Source organism: Tupaia chinensis, unplaced genomic scaffold (genome assembly GCF_000334495.1).
Source record: "Tupaia chinensis unplaced genomic scaffold, TupChi_1.0 Scaffold000355_1, whole genome shotgun sequence".
Classification (NCBI taxonomy): Eukaryota; Metazoa; Chordata; class Mammalia; order Scandentia; family Tupaiidae; genus Tupaia; species Tupaia belangeri.
The window spans coordinates 8,672,285-8,680,549 of NW_006159850.1; the positions used below are offsets into that span (position 1 = coordinate 8,672,285).

Sequence of the window (8,265 nt, forward strand, 5' to 3'; positions counted from 1 at the left end):
GCCAAGTTAGCTTCAAATGTCTCTTGGGAGGCCAGGTGGTAGCATAGGCAATGCAACTGGACCCACCTGTGATGGGCTTTAGTTCTTGGCCCAGGATTCGGTGGACACGAACGTGTGTGCCCATGATCCCAGCTGGTCGAGGCTGGGGGTATACTGCTGTGTGAAGAGCCTACTGGGGTCTCTCCTCTCTCCATGGGTAGGTAAGCCCTGTAGGGAATCAGGTGCTGATACCCTTAGACACAGATAAAAGTTGACCTTCATGCAGGGTGGTTGTGGAGCCTGATGGGTCACAAAAGTTGGAGTACCTCTGAGGTCACAACGGCAGAGCCAGTGTGCTGGGTCAGAACGGCAAGCCCACCCTCCTGTAGCTAACAGGTCAGAAGATGCTAACATTTCAAGTTGATATTGTTTAGAGCCTTGGCAACAGCCCGATAAAATAAGTGAGTAAACTTTTAAAATAAATAAAAATAAAGTGTTCAATATGGGATTTGAATGAGCCAGTGGCCTCTGTGCATAAACGTTGAGCATTGGGAGGGACAGTCTCTACTGAGGTGCTACCAGGTTGTGTCCCTTCCTACGTTCTCAGGTACTCAGGAGGACAGAAAGAAACGTGGGAAAGCACCACCCACCATTCCAGCTCCTCTGTGGGCTTGCACTGTGTAAGATCCTCCCCAGGCATCGCCTCTAGTCCTGACAATACCCCAACTGGCTGGTGAGGAATCTGGTTCTGAGATGCTAAGTCATATAAAAAGCACATCGATTTCATTTGCAGCTGGCACAAAGCTGGGAAGCAAATTAAAACTAGTCAGTGGTACATTCTAGATCCAAAGAGATTTAGACAAGCAGCGAAGAGGTTGAATCTAATGGGATCAAAAACGTAAGCACACAAAAGCACAATGGGAAAAAGGTGAGAAGAGGCTAGGGCTTGAGGGTCCCATCCCTAAGCTGAGGGAAGCTCGGAAATGACGGCGTACATCAGGCTGAGGCGAGCCACAGCACACAGAGGTGGAAAGTGGCACTTGCTGTGTGATGAGAGGTTCACATCTGGGCACTGCAACGTCAGCTCTGGGACTTGAACCCTCAGAAGGAAGATGAACCAGGTGGGCCAAGGCCAGGCCACTTGAAAACTAAGTAAATGTGAAAATGTTAAATACAAAAGGCAGGCAAAGGGTGCCGTACAGGCTGTCTTCCACTTGCCAAAGCCCATGTGGCCCGTGATGACTTATTATGGATGTACATAATAAAATAAGAACTAATGTATAAAGAAAGGAATATGGCTTTAGGCCAAAACTAACAAACAGAGAAAACGTGCTCTTGACAACCTCAAGAACTAAGAAAAGATGGATGGACAAGATGGAAGTTAACACTGACAGGCAGTGAGCCTCCTGTCACGGGAAGCTACCAAGTTCATGCTGTCAGAGTCATGTTCGAACCTGCATGGACTCTCAGCACTTGGGCTTCTGTAGACCTCTTTGTCTTTTAATTATACTTATGACCATGTTGATATGATAATGGATATCCACCAGGTTATGTGACTTTCTTCTGACTTTAAAAATATTTTCATGGGCCCCTTGAAGTCTCTTGGGCCCCAGGCCCTGTGTCTGTTGGACCTAGGGGGGAGCTGGGCTCTGCATTTTGACAACTCACCTCCAGGGCATTGCAAAGCAGATTCGGATTTGCACACAGTCGGAAGGCAGGTGTTAAAATCAGATCTCTAAGCTCCCCCCAGTCTGATATTCTACTAGGCAAATTTTTTGCCAGAGAATAGAGAAATGCTCAAAACCCCTTTCTTGAGATAGTTAAGGTGAACGTGTTTAGAATGGAGCACCTGTTAAAATGCGATGATTTCGCTCTGTAAAAAGCATGCACGCGTACCCCAATTATAACAGGAGTGAAGGTTAGGTGGGCAGTGGAGATGAAGAACAGCAATGTTTTTGCTTGATATCCTCTGTTCCTGTTTTGTTCAAATATTTATAGTTAATGAAGTGACATTTATATATCACTGTTATGCAATGATTAAATAAAAAATACTCACAGAAGGTCTTTAAATTTGACCTTCATATTGTAATTTGGGGGCAGGGGGACTGGTCCATTTTTCTACCCTTTGTCAAATCAGGACTGTTTTGTTGTGAACAATGTTATAAGGGTGTTTCTGGGTGTTTTAGGCATTTTTAATGCACAGAATACTCAGAGCCACACTCACTGTGCAGCCCAGAACTACACGATAAACAGGGCTGTGAGAGACCCCTTTTCTCGAGTCCTCGCCAAGCACACTCAGAAACCATCTGCGTTGATATGGCATGCTCAGCCTGGTAAACATAGGAGTATTTAAGTTTGGTCTGCAGTTTCTGAACCTCCAAGTCTCTGCCTCTGAAACAGAGCTATGAATCTTCCCATCACAAGGGTAGGAAGAAAGGTGACCAAAACGTGACGAAACCTGCACCACCAACAGGCCTGTCCTCTGAGTTATCATGCATGAAAGACACAGCCGAAAGAAAGATTGTTCTGACATCAGGTCCTTTTATTTATTCCTGTTTTATTTATTTTTTAATCAGTTCTGAGTTCACCACAATGAAAATCTTTGAAGGGTTGCATGCTTTCGAGACAAATTCCCTCACCGGTATAAGCAGTGAATAGGATCAAAAGGGATGACAATGGAAAAGTGAATCATAATCAGTCCCTAATGGAAAGAAAAGAAAAAAAAAATCTAAGAAGACTGCAGTGCCCTAAAAAAAGGAAAAAAGAAAAAAAAAAGAAAAAGAAAACCATGGAAGTGTGTTAATTTGGAATGGAAAGAGAGGGGAAATAGGCCCATCATTTTATAACTGTCTATTGCTTCAAACCGAAAGAAGTCCTTTCACTCCGATGTCCGTGGGTGCACAGAACCATTCACGAAACCCCTCCTGTCACCAGCCCTTACAGGGTGTTTTCATCAGATGAAAGAGAAGAGCACTGGGCCAGATATCATATCCTGAGAATTCTCACACCACCCGTGCAAAACAGAGAAGTATTTCACTAAATGCTGGGTATGGAATCCTAAGGAAGAACCCTGTAGAGACAAACACAAAACAAACAAACAAAAATAAAATAACCCTTCAAGACTCTGTCAATGCTATTCATTTGCTATTATGGTCCCTTTCCCACACCCCGCCCCAAAGATGGACATCACTATTTCTGGTTTTCCTAGGCTCCATTTCATGTTGGGATCATACAATGAGTAAGTCAAACCATTTGTGAAGAACCCCGTGCCACCTTCACAACTTTGCCCCCACGCCACCCCAGGCATACACCCCCATCGAAATGACACCCCTGAAAAGAAATCTACGCATCTCATTTGTCTATATTTACTTTCCTCTCATGACTCCTCCCCTGGCTTCTCCATAGCCGAACGTGAGTTGTTCTCTAACTGCACCGGAAAATCAGAATTTATTGTACATATGTTTGTGTTCCACTTAATAAAAAAACCTATATTTTAAGACAAACTTTGTTAGTAATTCATGAGGTAAGTGACTATTTATGCTAATCAGGCAGAAATATATTCTCAGGCATAATGCATTACATAAATTTGAATGCAAAATGTTCAATTATGAAGTAAATACAGGTAATGCAAATAATAAATTACCTCTAATAAAAATTATAAAAGATGTATCTTCAAAGAGAGAGCGGCTTTAACTTACAACTGTGAATTGCTTAAAGAGAAAAGAATTAATAAATGCTGAATTAGTGTGATGATTATTTAGCACATAATTCACCTATTCATAACGACTCCTAGTAATCAGACTGTTGTTTCCCATCCTCAGATAGGAGGCAAGACTGTTTCCTCAGCAATTTTACCCTTATCAGATTATCTCGTCTGATTCTATTAATTTTCCTCCATGAATCTGCTAACAGTGATTTGTGATTTACTTACCCTGCTAACTGAAGACTGTTAAAAGGATTTATCTAGCACTAGACCTAAGAACAGTATATGCCTTATCATTCTGTTACTCTGGCCAACTCTTTCTCCGATCAATGTAGTGGGTTTCATAGTTAAATGTAGTGGACACTGGTTAGCTCTGCACTATAAAACCAGCTCCCAGATAAACAAAGAGTTGAGACATGGTATTTGGCACATCCTGTTCTATTCAGATTATACGTGTCTGATTCCAACATGATATACTGGAGTTACTAGAACTCACTATCAGGAAAAATATATTCTTTTTAGATTTTAATCTCTGTAATTTGGACGTCAGGTTTCTCTCTCTCTCTCTCTCTCTCTCTTTCCAAAAGAAAATGTTACGTATGTACTGGCATGAAATGACAATTGCCTTTTCTATGTTACTGTTTTGCAATCATACGTGATCTGACCAATACCCTCCTCTTCCTCAAAAATCTTCTATAAACATTCCTTGGTCTCAGAAACTTTAATGCTACTGGTTTGAATTGGTCAATAAGGACAAACGCATGGTTTCTAAATGACTGCATATTGTTCTACAGAGATTACCAGAGTATATACCAGAGTATAGCAAGGGGATATTAAGCAGTAAGAAAACACAGTTCATATTGTATTTGGATTAGATTGGCTTGGATGGAAGTGAAACAAACAATGTTAGCAAAGAAGCCTAAAGAAATGTGGCCGGCTGTAATTGTAGAGAATCGGAAACCTGAATAGTACTAATTAAAATGAGAGAGCTCAATTGTTACACAAGAAATGCTGCTAACCGAGAACTGTAAATGTTTAGACACCCCTGTGAATCACTAAATAATAAAGTAAAAAGGACAAAAATGAGAATTAAGTTATAAGCCTGAGAGCACTTCTACTACACATCTAAAAAATAATTTGGATCCTCTTTTTTTTTTTTTTTTTAAAGAGAAAATGGGAGACTAGCAAAGACTCTGTAATAGGCGAAAGAAAAACACCATGGCTTGACAGCAGTGTACAAAAATAAACCATAAAAAATGTGCAGATAATAATACATTTAGCTACCCAAACATGGGCATTTAATTTCTAAAAATGACATGTAATTGCCACAATTAGGTACCACAGCCATGAATCTATATGGCATGGTCTTTGTCATCAGCAAACTTTGTTTATAAAATGTTGTTTATAACTGCAGCAGTTTCAGTTTTCCTAGCCAAAAATTATTTTCTTTCCTGAGAGGCAAGGAGCAGACCTTACAGTATTTGACAAATCATGATGCAAAAGGCTTTAAGAAAATCATAAATGAAAAAGAATGAATTATCTCTAAATATACATAAATTCACATTTAACACAACACAAACCTCAAACATTTGTAGCTAATGACTGACAGAATCTAGAACACTATTGCTATGGACAATGCTAAATGACATGTGTTTATGTAATCTAAGCGGTGGATTCTCCTCTGACTACATAAACTATAATATAATCCTTTAACTTCATTACTAGTTAAAATATTGTTAAAGAGGAGGAAAGCAAGGGAATTCTGTTATGTTGCATAAATATTGACATAATCTTCACTCTTTCTCCCCCAATGTGGTATAGGCAACAAAGCACTCCTACAAAAGCAAAACTATCCTTATAAACAACTTTTGTGCAGTAATGATGAAAAGAAAAAGTGCTTGGACAATACCAGCAGGCATGGCCTTTTAGGGTTAGGATGTCTCTACAAACATTTGGAGGAGTCTCCCATTAGCAGATACCCAGTTAGCTGAAACAAGACTGCAAGGCTCAGAGAAATGAACACAGGTATAATCTGGTCTACGGAGTGAGTGACGCCTAAGGTCTCGCGGTACATAGTAAAGCGTGCTGCAGGTTGGTAAGACTATGCTGAAGTGCAATGTTCAAGAAGCTGGCTTAATATATGACTAAGTGTCAGAAGTCAGGTTTTCTGAGAATTACTTTTCAGATAAACAACTTTATAGCACTGCACTTAATCTTACTTACTAGAGACATCTCATTTATCACTGAATTACAAGTAACTTTAATTCTATTGATATTGCCATAAAGCCCGTTGAAAATCCATCCTGGCGCTTTTAAAGGGTTTGAGGCCCTGCTACATGGGATGTGCTTCCAAAGGTCTCTAGGCCACAATTATACCCACAGGGTTTCTGTGTCCCCGGGCCTCTTTACTAACAATCAAGGGGAACAGCAAGGAAGAAAAACACTTCCCGTACCTGCCAGCCCTTCCTTAGGCACCTCTCCTACAAGGTCGGGTTCTCCTGGGCAGTCAAACTAACTTTCTGTGCTTCTATCTCCTCCCACAGTGGACAACTAGTTTCTTTTCACTTCATCAACAGAACTGGACACGGATCAATTTCGACTGACCTTTGCCGAAAGGTGGCGCTGTTGAGGTAAAAACCAACTCGTTCCAACAATAGTTTTCACTCTTCGATCCGTTTGCAGGCTTTTCAGAATTTTTTTTTTAAATGCACCCTCCCAGTGTCACCCCCTTCCATAAAGTAAAATAAATACGATTAACACAAAATGCATTTCATTAATTGGGGGAATCAACAGTCTCAACTTCTAGGCAGGCTGGCTGGTCTTGCAAATGTTTGGTCGCCTTTCTGTGCTCTTGCTGTCCCCCAAATAAATCTCAGCTTCGCCGACTTGTCTATCGCTTTAAAATCTTAGAAACAGAGTGGTCGGTTTCTTCCTTTTTCTTTTCTTTTTCTTTTCTTTTTCTTTTCTTTTTTCTCTTTCTCTCTTTTTTTTTTTTTTTTTTTTTTTTTTTTTTTTTGCATAAGCTTTAAAAGAATCGATCTAAAAGACTAAACTACAATAGTTATTAGCATTTGCAACCAGGAGGGGGGCAAGCAGGCCCCCACCCCACCCCCACTCTGGGTTCTGGGTTTCCGGGCTGTCGGAGAAACCGCGGTTTAAAATTTAACCCTTGGAAGGGAGCTAGGGAAGGCTGGGGTATTGTTTTTCGGACTTGTCAGGACCAAGTCCGAAATTATTAAAGGAAACGTAGAAGTGCAAAGGGCGCACAGGACCCAGATAAACAGGGGTCAGATTTCATAAGGAGATGGGTGAGCTGCTTGCGAGAGAGAGAGAGAGAGACAGAGAGAGAGACAGAGACAGAGAGAGACAGAGAGAAATAAATCACAAAGGCCAAACTTCGGCCAGAATCGGGAGCCGGCATGCTGAGCCCCGCTGACCTGACTTTGAGCTTTCCCGGAGTTAACTCGCGTAGGCGCTCACTCCCCCCAAGGGCACGCGTCGCCAGCGGGCAGCCAGTCCCCGCGCAGAACGGCCCCTGAACAACTTAGTTCACTTCCTTTAAGAGAGGGTGATAAAATGGGCTTGCTTTCCTCGCAGACTCCGAACCACCGGGGCAGGCGCAGGGCCTGGCGGCATCCCGACGCAATCCGGACCCACACACACCACCGCAGCCCCATCTCTGTGCAAGGGCACCGGGACAAAGACTTGGGGCCAAGTTTGAGCTCCAGCACAGCCAGACCCTGGGAAGGAAGGTCCACCGACAGTCACCTGGGTGCCAAAGGTGGTTGGAGGAGAAAACGCTGCAAGGCGAATTCACAAGGTGGGGGGGCATGCAAAGGAGAGGAGTCAGGCCAATTCCCAAGAAGTGAGTGGCAGGCTGACCGGGACTCTGGAAGGCAGGCCTCCTGCACGCTCCAAAGGGAAGCAAACCGTCCTCCCGGGTCCGAGTTCCCGTAGCCCCTCTGGAGAACTCCTTCCCCTACTGAACCAAACTTTGCGCCGGGCCTCGCTCACTCCCTGGGAGGCTGCGGCGCGCAAAGGGTTAAGCCAGCCCGTCCCAGCTGACAGTCAGCTGATTGGGCCCTGATTGACAGCTCGGAAAAGTTTCCTTGTTTCTATACTATTATGCTAATCGCGGCCTCTCTCGCCGCCTCCCATTGGCCCGTAGTGCCAGTCAATTTCCCATTTGAGCTTGACGTCACGAGTGCTATAAAACTCAGCAATTGCTTTAAACTCTTCTTGCTGGATCAGAGGCTTTAAAATCTTTTTTCATCTTCGAGCTGTAGCTCGGGCTGCTAGTCGGCTCGGCCTCCCCCCTTTTGCTCTCTGCTTTGCCTTTCCCCAGGACTTCGCTATTTTGCTTTTTTTTTTAAAAGGCAAGAAAGAACTAAACTCCCCCCTCCCTTTCCTCCAGCGGGGCTGCACCTCTGTCTTGCACTTTGCACGGAGGGAGAGAGCGAGCGAAAGAGAGAAAGGAAAGAAAAAAAAAAAATAGTAAAAAGAGCCAGGCAGAAGAGGAGGCGAGAAGCATGAAGTGTTAACTCCCCCGTGCCAAGGCCCGCGCCGCCGGGACAGCCGCCCGC

General features: G+C 43.2%; 2 long non-coding RNA genes across 2 annotated transcripts; one reads left to right on the top strand and one right to left on the bottom strand.

The window, feature by feature from the left end:
- Nucleotides 1-236: 236 nt before the first annotated feature.
- LOC114008555 (uncharacterized) lies at nucleotides 237-6,619 on the top strand. Its single transcript, XR_003550075.1, has 2 exons — nucleotides 237-440; nucleotides 6,226-6,619. It is a non-coding gene; the product is annotated as an uncharacterized LOC114008555 (long non-coding RNA).
- LOC114008554 (uncharacterized) lies at nucleotides 2,501-6,415 on the bottom strand. Its single transcript, XR_003550074.1, has 2 exons — nucleotides 6,287-6,415; nucleotides 2,501-3,049 (listed from the first exon to the last, which is right to left on the bottom strand). It is a non-coding gene; the product is annotated as an uncharacterized LOC114008554 (long non-coding RNA).
- Nucleotides 6,620-8,265: the final 1,646 nt, after the last annotated feature.